This window comes from Haliaeetus leucocephalus, unplaced genomic scaffold (assembly GCF_000737465.1).
Source record: "Haliaeetus leucocephalus isolate CR32 unplaced genomic scaffold, Haliaeetus_leucocephalus-4.0 Scaffold204, whole genome shotgun sequence".
Taxonomy (NCBI): Eukaryota; Metazoa; Chordata; class Aves; order Accipitriformes; family Accipitridae; genus Haliaeetus; species Haliaeetus leucocephalus.
In genome coordinates, this window is record NW_010972640.1 from 495,274 (window position 1) to 507,976 (window position 12,703).

The 12,703-nt window shown below is 36.4% G+C and overlaps 1 protein-coding gene across 6 annotated transcripts in view; it reads right to left on the reverse strand.

Moving 5' to 3' along the window:
* The window catches only part of PIK3C3 (phosphatidylinositol 3-kinase, catalytic subunit type 3), an 81,079-nt gene that overhangs the window by 10,578 nt on the left and 57,798 nt on the right, over positions 1-12,703 (reverse strand). The gene's annotated exons all lie outside the window — the stretch shown is intronic.

Below are 12,703 nucleotides of genomic sequence, written 5' to 3' on the forward strand. Positions count from 1 at the left end.
CACTCACCGGCTGTGTCAGGAAGTTTTTCCACATGTTCCAGGAACCTCCTGGACTGTTTCCTCTCTGCTGTGTTGTATTTCCAGCAGATATCTGGTATGTTGAAGTCCCCCATGACAACAAGGTCTAGTGATTGTGAGACTTCTCCCAGCTGCTTGTAGAACATTTTTTCTCCCTCTTCATCCTGGTTGGGTGGTCTATAACAGAGTCCCACCATTGTATCTACCTTATTGGCCTTCCCCCTGATTCTTACCCATAAACACTCAACTCTATCATCACCATCATTAAGCTCTAGATAATCAAAATACTCCCTAACGTACAGGGCTACCCCACCACCTCTCCTTCCTTGCCTGTCCCTTCTGAAGAGTTTATAGCCATCCATTGCGGCACTCCAGTTGTGCAGGTCATCCCACCGTGTTTCCATGACGGCAACTGTATCATAGTTTTCCTGCTGCACAATGGCTTCCACCTCCTCCTGTTTGTGGCCCATGCTGTGTGCATTGGTGTAGATGCACTTCAGTTAGGTATTGATCCTGCCACCTTTTTGGGAGGAGAAGCCTTAATTCCTACGTGACCATTCTCAGGTTCTTCCGTGGTTTCTAACACATTAATAACCCTTGTGGCTTTGCTGCCGCATGGATCTCCATCCCCTACCTCCACTGAGACGTCAGACTGAAGGACCTCGCTATCACACCCTCCCTCAAACATTGGCATGCTGTCCCAGGCTTACCTCTAGGGAGCCTGGTTTTATCCCTTTCTCCCTTCAAATCTAGTTTAAAGCTCTTTCAATAAGCCTAGATCCTCATGTTCTCTAATCAACCCTATCCCCAAAGTTTAAAAGTACTAATCACCTTGCAAAGTAGTGCTGATAACAATATGAAAATTGCCCAACAAATTCACATCACTTGCAGAAAATTAATTGCTGCCATCTAATCACGTGCTTTATTCTCATAAAGATAAATTTCAAATGATGCGAGCTCTTGTGGAGACCATCATGTTCCTCTAACTTCAGTCTCCTGCATAATGAGCTAGGTAAAAAGGTATCAAACAATTTTTGCATCAAGTATGTAACTTCTAGTTTATCTCTAAGATTGAGAGAGAAGAATCTCTTTTACAGAGTCTTTATACTGAGACAGAATGCTTCACATCCTAGGTAAATTGTTTCAAAGATTAATTGCCCCATTTAACAATTGTAACTTATTTCCTATCTGAATTTGTCCAATTTCCATCTCAAACAGTTGAGCTCATTAAAACTTTTTACATTAAAGAACTGTCCATCAGAAATCTATCTCATGTAGGAAAATATCAAAGTATTTAAGTTGCTTCTTAACCTTCTCCTGGATATGACTAAGGAGACTGACTGTAAGACAGAATCAAGTCTTTCCTGAACATTTTCCATGCATTCACTTTTTTTTAAGCACTGACAAAAATGCGAGCCAAATTATTTCAACAACGTTCTTAATAAGGTCACATTTGTAAGATGACACTACCTTCTCTTCCCACTCTGTATTCTTTCTATGCACCAAGGATACTGCATATACAACCACCCTCTTTATGATAGCAAAATACTCTGAGATTTCCGTTTAGTATTACTCTGCATTCTTTTCAAAGGCAACATGTTCCAGAACAGCACCCTTCCAGCGCTACAATAAAAAGCATGTTAGCCTGCCAAGTATGGAAAGATAACGCTGCTTTACTCAAAATACTGTTATAACTCTGTTGCTCATATGTTTGAAGTAATCATAAATAGACTTTTTCCTCAACTTCCCCTCAAACAGAAGATTGATCAATATGAAAGAATACATTAAGCCAAAAAAGTTCAAACTCTCAAGGAAGCAAGTACCAAGGAGAGATTTAGAAGATATTTCAGGCTAGTATTTTATAACTTTTATCTTCATAACAAACATGATGAGAAGGAAGTTTATTATCTCCTGCAGACATATTAGAAGTTTGACAGCCAATGAAGCACACAGTAGAATCCAACTGAATTTAATGGACTATTCACATGCTTGCAATTACACACAAGCTTAAATACTTGCCCAAATTAGAGCACAGACTTCTATCAGATCTATTTTCACGCTCACAGAAAAGGCGATGTAATGAGAATTCAGCAAAATTGCTAACTGCAGTTTCCAAAAAAAAAAAAAATTATCTGTAACATGCTTTTACACAACTCTAGTAACCAAGCACTTCAGTGATCTTCTGCTTTGTTCATAGAAGTACTTCTCAGAAAGTCTTGCAGTTAGCAATATTAAGATGCAGCCTCATTCTATGAATTAATGACTATTTAAACCCGCTTCCCACCTTCCCCAGGAACAGACTGGCACACTGATACATGTGGCTTTCCACGGTTTACCCACAGCTAGATCTTAAAAGCAGTTTGCAGTTAACAGCAGGATCAAATGCTGCCGAGTACTAGATCTTTGCATGAAAGTTTTTCAGTACTGCAATTAAAACTGACTGCAGCCTGAGAAGAAACACAGCAAGATGACAAATTACCTCTTGAGCTCCAACAGCAGCAACAAGATTAATATACATCGACTTATAGTTCTTACAACAAAAGCAGTAGTAATTCTTATTTGAAACCTGTGAGTTCCAAAGTAAACCATGTACTCTAAAAGCCAACAATTTCTCACAGAGGAGGTGCAACTAGGCAGAGATTTTTGCATGGTATAAAAAAAAAAGTAAAAGTGAATTGGCAGGTCAAATTCTGATGAGTTATACCATTGTCCCATTCTACACAATTAAGAATGGCCACCGTGAAGGCATCAAAAACATCTCACCTGAATTATTCAGAGTTCTGACTTTGGCATTTAAATCAAGTGAATTGTTTTAGTTAGTCATTAGTATTTGTCAAAGAGAAAACAAACATACTTGCTGAATCTGGTTAAACTTTTGCTTTGTTTCCAGAGAGGAAAGTTTTAAGCCCCACACTGTATACACATATTGATTTTAAACATCAGATCTCAACAGCAGGATTTCAGTGTTTAAGGATAAAATGGCTGGATAAAGAACTAGAGAGTCCATGAAGATACTGACATCAACTTGAAGGTTTCACGTTGTCCATTTCCTATCCCCCTGCACAGTGGATGGTTTAGTGTTAACACGTAAAAGAACAGGACTGCACAGTTGTATAAATCTGTCTGACTAGAAATTTTATTATATTTCAGTTAAAACTGAAGCATCCTGTAAGAAAGCTACTGTTAGTTATCATGATACAGCTTTTCTTTTTCAAAAGACAAAGAAAATAAAAATTAAAAGCGGAACAGGCCATAAATCATGAGGGACAGTTCAGAAGAAAATATGGGGAGGTGGGGGTGAGGGGAGAAGCATTTAAGTATAAATTACTTGGAACTGAACTGATGATGAGAACGGAAAAAAAGCTGATCATCGCTTGCTGCAGAATCACACGGAGAATGGAATCTTAGCAAGGTAAGAAGGCAAAAAAGTAAAAGAATATATTTTACAGTAAAACCACCAAGAAATACTACTTTGCACTGTGCTTATTCCATCCAAAATTACAGGTTTATCAACCACAGTTGAAACAAACCCAAGAAAAAAAGCACAAGAGGAGGAACTGGATAGTTAGTAGCTTCCCTCACCTTCCAGCACAGTGTGCAAAACCAATAGAATAAGATGTAGTGTTTTGTTTGTGGAGTTTTTTTGTTTTGTTTTCTGTAACTGATAGGTATCAAAGGTCTTCACACATTCCATTACTGCTGCCCCACGCAATGAACTTCTCAGTATCTGGAGAGGTTTCAGATTAAACTGTTAAATAAAAAAAGATCCTCCTTTTTTAATGCAAAGATGAACTTATACAGCACTTATTTTTAATATGGTCTAAAGTTGCATTTACATATCTTATTTATAACCAGATCACAGTTTGCAGATACATTATTATGCTTTCTAGAATAGTTTAAACATAAGGATTAAGGTACTAAGATATGGGAGGGAGGGTGCGAAATAACAAAAACGGACATCAGTTTTGACTATACTTTTGCTAAAACAAACAAAATCACCAAAACCCCAAAACACAATCACCCTGTGAGATCCCAGTCAAAATTAGAATTAACTTCTTCTTTTCCTCTACCTGCCAAAACCAAACAAAACACCTCAACCCAAAATCAAGTGGTCACTTCATCCATCTACTGCAAAAAAAACCCCAAACCCAGGATCCTATGATGACACAGCCTGATCAGAGCAAATACTAACTAGAATTCCACATCTTAAATTCTGGGGTAAGAAAAGTAACTCCTATACCGCAAGTGTTAATATGGGGAAGTAGAACATCGTGACAGATAAGACTGAAGTAGAAATTAAACTATTTCATGGTAAACACTGCTATTTCACACACTCACAAAAAAAAACCAAAACAAAAAACCCCAAACAAAAACCAAACCACCCCCCTCCAAAAACCCCCAACCCCCAAAAACCTGTCTTAAAGACACGAAATTTCAAAACATGTAAACCTTATGTATTGTTATATTTGATATGACATTTCACTAGAAAAAGGAAAGTTGTAAAGTTAACTGAGAGGGAAAGAGCATAACATCTACCAGAATAACGGGCAGTGTTAACTGCTGGTAAACTTGCACTTTATTTTTGCTTGAAGTGTCTTCAAGGAGAACTAAAAAGACTATCATTTTGAAAATGATATCAAACATGCTGTATGAATCTGATTTCACAGAAAACTCCCAGTCAGGCTCACAGAGCTGTGTACTGTATAAAATCAGGATGGCAATAAAGAGGAAATACTCAAGCCAGCCCTAATTATCATATTAAAAATCGCAGTTAAAGGTCTGAGATAATAGCAGGCCTATGTCTTCATTCACTTGAATGAATCTCCAAATTTACCCTTCTCTCTTTTGGTATTTTGTATTGTCAGCCTTAGGTTTGAGAGATCGTACACAAACCCAGCTGGGAATAGGGCTAGTGCAGGTAAGTGCACTTCATTGCAAAGTTCCAAGATCTTCACTTACAGTTTTTGCTCCTTAACCACATTGTATTAAAGTCAGGAATTTTTCTTTTTTACTAAAAAACATCTCACTGCTAAAACATTACCTGAAATGGATTAGGTACTTAAGGCTCAAGGGTAAGACAAGCTTTTTAGAAATTGTTAGGAAGTTTTATAAACTTCAGGGCAGTATCCAAATCCATGCTTCACGAACATTTGTAGCTATGGTTTTTGTAATTACTGAAGAAGGGAGTAATACATTTTGAGGTAACATATCACAAGTACATATTGAGAACCCTTTCTCAATGCTGTTCAGTTTTCAGATAAATTGTAAGTCAGCCATTCTGAAGACTGGTGGCTGCTCTACTATTTATTTTTCCAGCAACATTAAGCAGCACTGCTTGTGTTTTCTGTCACTACTAGGTACATAATTTATCACTCCAATATGGTATTGCTCATTGCAAAGTCAGCTGCTTAAATTTAAGAGAAACTTCAGTGTCCTTTTTTGTTGGGTCACGATATGCAATGGATCTAAGCACCCTGACTACTACCAAAACGTCAGATAAAAATCAACTGATAACCAAAAAAGAAAAAAACCCAAAATTTAGTGAGGTTTTCCATGATCATTTTTACTGTTTTGCCTTATAATTGTCACCAACAGTCAGCATCCAACATTCATGTAGCAGAACTTGGCTGCAAAATGGTTGGCTTAACCCTTACTATGTTTCATCTTTTTCAGCAAAAGACTTTCTTGCTTTCCCTATTGCTTGCAGTCCAAACAACTCACAGTACAAACTCCTAAGGTGCTCTATTTGCATGAGCAATTTCATTTGAAAGACTATCCCGACAAAAGCTTTTGTTTTCAAGGCTTTGATTTGAACAAACTGCAGTTTCTAAACAAGCCTGGGTAGGTTTCTCTATTTTTTTAATTTATTTCTTTTTAAATATAAGCAGTAAAGATGTTAGTGAACATCTCTAAATTGAACTTCCATGAAAATCAGGGTTTTAGCTGCTGCAAAATGCAAAGATGATACTGTTCCAGCTCAGATTTTCAACATATTGGTCAAAAACTTATAATCAAATAGACAGTGTGATATAAAGCAACAGGAGTGTTCTCACACTTGGTTCATGTTGTGATGTTTATTCCATTTTTTTTTTAATTTTGAAATGAATTAATATACATGCAAAATTAACAGCTTCGAAACAGAAAAGCTGGGTGTGCAGCTGCAGCATCATTACCCAAATGGACAGAAAGATGAACGTCTGCCTAGGCAAAATAAGCACCATGTCAATGTGGCACTTTTACAAATAAAAAACGTCCCCAGAGCAGCAAGCAAATATAAATACTGAAACAAACAGACTGTAACTAGCAAAACTGAGCTTAATTCTCCAGTAAAAGTAAACTTCCTCTTGACATTAATAAATCTCAGAAATCTTTCCTAGCTCCACCTTTTAACAAATACTTGTATTTTCAGTCAGGTGAAAAGACACAGATATCCACTGCCTAAAAAGGCATGTCAAGCACCAGATTAGAAGTCCTTTCCATTTCACTAATTTGTAAGCTCAACCCTCAATTATCCATTGAGTGACTCCTGGGGAGGACAGAAGAGAAGAGCACAGGGAGTTTTACTACAACCCAGCTGAAGAAACTGGCAACATTAGCTCAGGTTTACAAACAAGCTAGCTCTGAAATTCTTTTTATCTCAAGTCACATCATATCTCTGCTTCAGCTTTTATGGCTGTAGAACAAAAATCATTTTACCTTGGTATGTTTAATGTAAAAGGAACAAAACATGCCTGCTCTCTCCTCTTGCTAGTTCCAAACAATTACAGTACTCATATTCTTATTAAGGAGGATGAGACCTAGTCAATGCTTGCATATATTTGGGAGACACAGAGGATGTCTCAGTGTTACAACCTGTAGAAAGAAAATTCTCCAGTCTCCTGAATGGTTTGATTTTAGCCTTTTCTGTGTATACCCAAAGGTGCTATCAAAACTGAATGGGGCTCCTTTCACCAACATCAGTTACCTACTGCTTGCTGGACGCCAGGTATTTGCTGGTTTGCTATGTTCACAATAACCTCGCCTGTAAATAAAACAGTTGCAGCATCTTTGCAGCACCTTCTTTAATCAATGGGCATCTGAAACACAGCTCAGTCAATTAGGACACTGTCCTTTAATGCCTGCTGGGTTCTTTGTGAGCCAATGAATCACTGGTCCCTGATGTTTTCTAATTTAAAGGTCAAATTTGCTATGAAGGACAGATAGAAACCATCTGGCTTTCCTGTAGAAAAATCAAAAGCTTTTTTTGTTAGGAGGTGACAATGCTGAATACATTAGCTATATCTGAAGAGTGATGGTCTACCTCTTCCTTATGCAAAACTGGTTATATAATTGGCTCCAGATTTTAGTCATTACTACTTAAATTTATAGCACTGGCTAATTTAAAAAAGCCCAACAGTTAGCAATTAGTGTTGCAGCTGTACTGGAAATGAAAAAGCAAGTAGCACTGGCAGAAAAAAGGTGTGCGTAGGGAAATCTTCATTGTATCATCAGTTATGCACTGACAAGTCAACATTAAGAAGTTTCAGCCCAGCCTTTTTCCTGAAAACTGAGAAGTGGAAAAGCATAAGCAAAGAGTAGAAAATTTAAAGGCAATTACCTCAGAGGCCACAGAAAGGGAGAGGCAAACTGGGGAGACTCTTCCCCTACTTTTCAATTTAATTTCATTTTGTGACATTTTTGAGCCAAAGCGGGTTTTCAGAGCAGCCTAAATCAGAGGGTGGCAGTAACACATAGTGTCATGAACCATGAAGTGAAGCACCCTAGACTGACAGTTTTCTTTATAAATAGTATGGAGAGGAAAAAAGGAGATGAAAGGATCAAAAAAACCAAATAATTTTAAACTCTGCAGCTATTTTTTCTTGGTCAAAAATTGACAAATGTTTTACTATTAAACAAAACACCAAGAATGTGAACAGGGTTCCTATGGTTTTGAGGATGGGGACAATTTTGCATAGCTGGTAATCGCTGTCTTCTGGGTTTTTCTATGAGGAAAAGTAGTGATCAAAACTGGAGTGAGGGAAGTAAGTCACTAAAAGAAGCTTTTCTTACAATTGAAAGGTACTAGCCAATTTATCCAGTGATATTGGGTATACGCACTGAAAGTAGATAGTTGGTTAAAAAAACATTTTTCCATACACTCTTAAAGAATAGTTGTGAAACTTCAAAAACAGAGCTTTTTTTTGTTTTCAGGCCAATGCTGACTTACTCATTTTCAGTCCAATTTTAGGTGTAAGAATGCATCATTAAGGTCAGCACTGATTTAATTTCTGAAAACAAATGTTATGAAAAGCAAGTAAGAAGTTATTGTCAAATTTTGGTATGCTCTAAATCCACATCTCTAGTTGAAGTCAATGGGAGCTTCTGGTTCTTTTCAAAGTAACAGGGAGAAAATATCCAAAATTGTAGTCATTCTCGGTAAGAAAAATCAGTTTGTGTAGAGCTTACTTTCTTTTGAACAAGAAGAATGTGAAAGTACCTTTACAGATGACAGGAACAGAGCACCCAGGTCTACTTACACCATCGTGTGCCATAAACCACGTAAAACAGGTTTAATCTGTACTTATTTTACAGTTGTACATGACAAGCTGCTGTTCCAATTTTGCCTTCACTTGATACATATTTCTCCCAAGACTTTTCACAACTATTGGACAGAAATGACACCTGGACAATATGCATTCAGTCAGATTTTAAGCTTGATTATACAATTACATTCTGCCAGTTAGCTCCTTGGGATGCCAGGTTGTTACTGGAAGGTAGATGGTATTTTGGCAAAAACAGTCGCCAACTACAAAGATCCTGCCTTCTCTTTCGTTCTTCAAGTTAGTAATAATATTCCTTAAGAGTGCCTTCTACACTCAGATTTTTCTAAAAAGTGTCATTTAGCATACCAGTCTGAAATTCTTAAAAAAAAAAAAAATCACAATTCAAATCATACAGTGCCTCACTGAAGACAACGCCCCACATTATAGTTTCTTTCATGATCTTACTTTGTTTCCTTATTTGTCTGAACATAAAGTCCAAAGATTGCTGACTTCCAACCATCTTTCCTAACTAGTGAGCATCCTGTTATGATACACATATGTGTCACAGGAAGTGACAAAAGACAGACAAGAAATCAAGCCATACAAAATGACAGTAGTATTCTTCACTCTATTTTATTCTAGCTGTCATTATCATATGGTATATGGAAATTTTATTTTTATATAGAATATGTATATGATTACAAAAATTAAACCTTCATTCTGGCTGTAAAAACTCAGTAGATTACTTTCTCTTAAAGTTTAGAAAAGGGGAACACCAAAAATATTTCCAAAGGCAGCTTTACTCACAAGCATGTCTTCACATCTTACTGTGTTTTTCACCAGTGGGCAGGTATGTTCTGCAACATAAATCACCTCCCTCCCTATCGGAAGCGAGGATGACGCATTATTTCACTTTGTGAAGCTAAAGGCTAGACTGGAACTTAGGCTACCATCTAACATCACAATGCTTTCACTTTGAGGAATCAAAACTGTGACCATTACAGAAAAATTTTCCTTTAGAAATAATCTTTAGAGTAATTCATGCCTACTTGGTAACAGCAGTATAGCTGCACCTACTGAAAAATTCCAATATCAAAGATCTCTATACCAAACAAATTGTTCTCTAAACTAATTGAAGTATAATACTCCCTTCAGTAAACGTTCCTTTGTTTAAAAACAAGAACTCCTTTTTTCCATACTATATAATTTTCCATGTAGTTTATTCATAAACTAGTTTTCTGATTTATCACCGAATTTAGAAAAAGGTAACCTATCTAGTTACCTCAGTGACTTGACTCCAGCTGCCTGTGAGACCAGAGCCTCACCAGCTCACCAGCTCCCTAAAGCAAAACTGCAGGCTCTACAAAACAGAGAATGAGTATTACTACAGCACCAATAACGAAAATGCTGGCTATGAACTTCCAGCTACGCTGTTAAGCAGGATACCTTCTTAGATACGGAAACATTTGTAAATCTCCACCTTCATCTTCCATGAAAGTGGTATCATGGTTGAAATGGCTATTGACTTGATTCACACAAAGGTAATTTAATTTTGCAGTTCAGTCCAAAATGGATCTTTAGCTAATTTGAATCTGTTGAAATATATATGGATTTTTTGTTTAAAGCTTTAAGAAAAAAAATAAAAATCAATTGAGATGCTGAAAGCATTTATTCAATTTTCCTACAACAAGGTACAGTATTATCTTGTTAAATGACTGCACAGACTTGCCACTCAGCCCAAGAGATGCAAGACACCTTGTTGTTTTTTTTTTATTAGTACTAACAAAGCTCATAACTGATTTGAGACAGGCTAATGGGTATTTAATATCCAAAACAAGTTTTCTAACACATTATTTAAAAAAAACAAACAATGACCTATTCACCATTCTATAACGGGTTAAGATGATTCTGATACTAGCCCTTTTACAGCTGATTTGCTAACTGTTTTTTTTAAAGCAAAAAGTAAAACCAAAATTGAGAACTAGAGAAAACTACTGTCATAGGAGCTTTGAACATAGTTGTATGCATTCAGTAGATCATAACATCAACAGCAGCTTTATGGAAGGGTCCTCTGTTCACCTACTCTTTAGGGAGCCCATTATGATGTATTATTTTTGCACAAATTCCAGGAGTATATTCAAAGGATAATTTTTGAACTATGAGGACCAAACCTGAACAGTTAATAGCAGTTAAAAACAGCTGAGCTATCAGAAAAAAAATGAGAGTTTATATAAAATAATAATACTTGTGGGAGGGCTGAAAAGTCTATGAATTACAAATAAAACATTTATGAACAAGCTAAACAATCTGGTTATCTTTCTGATAATATCTTACTGTGTGGGTTTTGTTTTGTTTTTTAAAGGAACAAGCACACTGTAAATGAACTTAAAGAACTTGGGAAAGTGAAACCTTTTCCTCTCAAAACATTTGAAAATGTGAAAGTGATTTGCTTTCCTTATCAGTAATACTTGTCTTACTGGTTCAGTTCTAGCTCTTTTCACATTTTAAAGCCTCTGTGAATAGACAGACTTGAACCTACCATGAGGGTAAAAGTCACAGTTCACCAAGCTGCAGCATTGTCAGAGTCAGTATCCCAATAACTAATTGCGGCTTTTGACCTAATAGTGGTCTGTCATATAACAACTAAGCTTATGTTCTTTTCATGCAAAGAATGCGCTATTATTTATACTTTGTAAGGGAATTTAGAAGTAACCACATTGATCTAATTCATAGCTATTAGAACATCATTTTAGATTTTGCTTCCTTCATGATCTCCAATCAGATACAATACAATCATACTTTACATAATCTTGATTTTTAACTACTGTACATCAGTTAACTGTAACATACTTAGCAGCTGTAGAAAAGACTTGTTGGCTTTCAATTCTGTATCTCAATTTGTTACTTAAAGAAAATTATATAGCAAATTTATATAGACTAAGAGTTTTAGAAGTGTCTGAAATACTCAAATGTTGCTACATTAAAACAATCCTTTACAAATATTTTACAGAATCTGACATCCTATTATCATTAACTACAGAAAGCAATATACCCTTGGACAGCACTTCTACAGGGTTTACCAACATAAAATACAATGCCAAGATACTAATAAGAAACAAGGATCTTGCACATTAATTGGCAGTGAACACTAGGAGACTCTGATTAATAAATGTCAGAGCTCACGAAAGAGCATCCAAGGCAAGAACGAACATAATTACGTCAAGTAACAGTGAACTCTGGACAGAGGTGAGTAAGATTAAAATACGCAGCAAGTCTCAAACTTACTGCTGCAAACATGAAAGAACCAGCACTTCTGGAATTCAATGAAACCACCAGTTTGACCTTTTGATGACTGTTGCAGTCAATGACAAACTTTCCAAAATTAGCCCCTGCACTACCTGTAGATGCATACTTTAACTTCTCCCAGGATTTATTGTGCATCTATTCATAGACTTTGCAATCTAGAAGGGTTTCCCTTCCTTACTGTATCATGGAAATTAAAAAAAAAAATTATTTCTCCCCATTTTTCCAATAGGTAGCCTGAAACAAACATGTTGTCTTTATAAAGATGAAATTCATAGGCATGCGTTGCAAGTACACTGTTAGGAAGGTCTCTTCTTTCAAAAGAAGGTCTCTCCAGGAAAATGTAGTTACTCCCAGAAATTGGTAGGTATTGAACCATTTCGGTTTTCTACTTGAAGCCTCTCTCTCCCATGTTCCATGTGAGTAACTTACTCAATCTTTGCAGGGCGTTTATGGACAGAGGTAACGTTCAAATATTGATATGGAAAAAGAATTAGCTGTGAGTTTCTCAGGAAAAGTATCAAGTGGAGGGAGGGCTGTCATCTTTACCACAAAGTACAGCACTTCTGGCTAGCTCAGTCTTCCTGGAAATGAAACTGAATAGCTACATGAACTTTTTGTATTAATTTGAAACCAAGAAACTCTGAACAGAAATGCTCAAATTCTTGCAGGCAAAAGGAAAAATTTGGTTGGAATAAGAATTTAGTTTCCTTTAAGGGAACTGTATTAGAACATGAAATATTAAAGATTCTGAATCTTTGCTTTCATAGCTTATTGAAAACACTGAAGAACAGCCTATTTTAGAGAAAATCCACTGCTTGAATAAAAATTACACTGAACTGATTTCCATTGGATACACA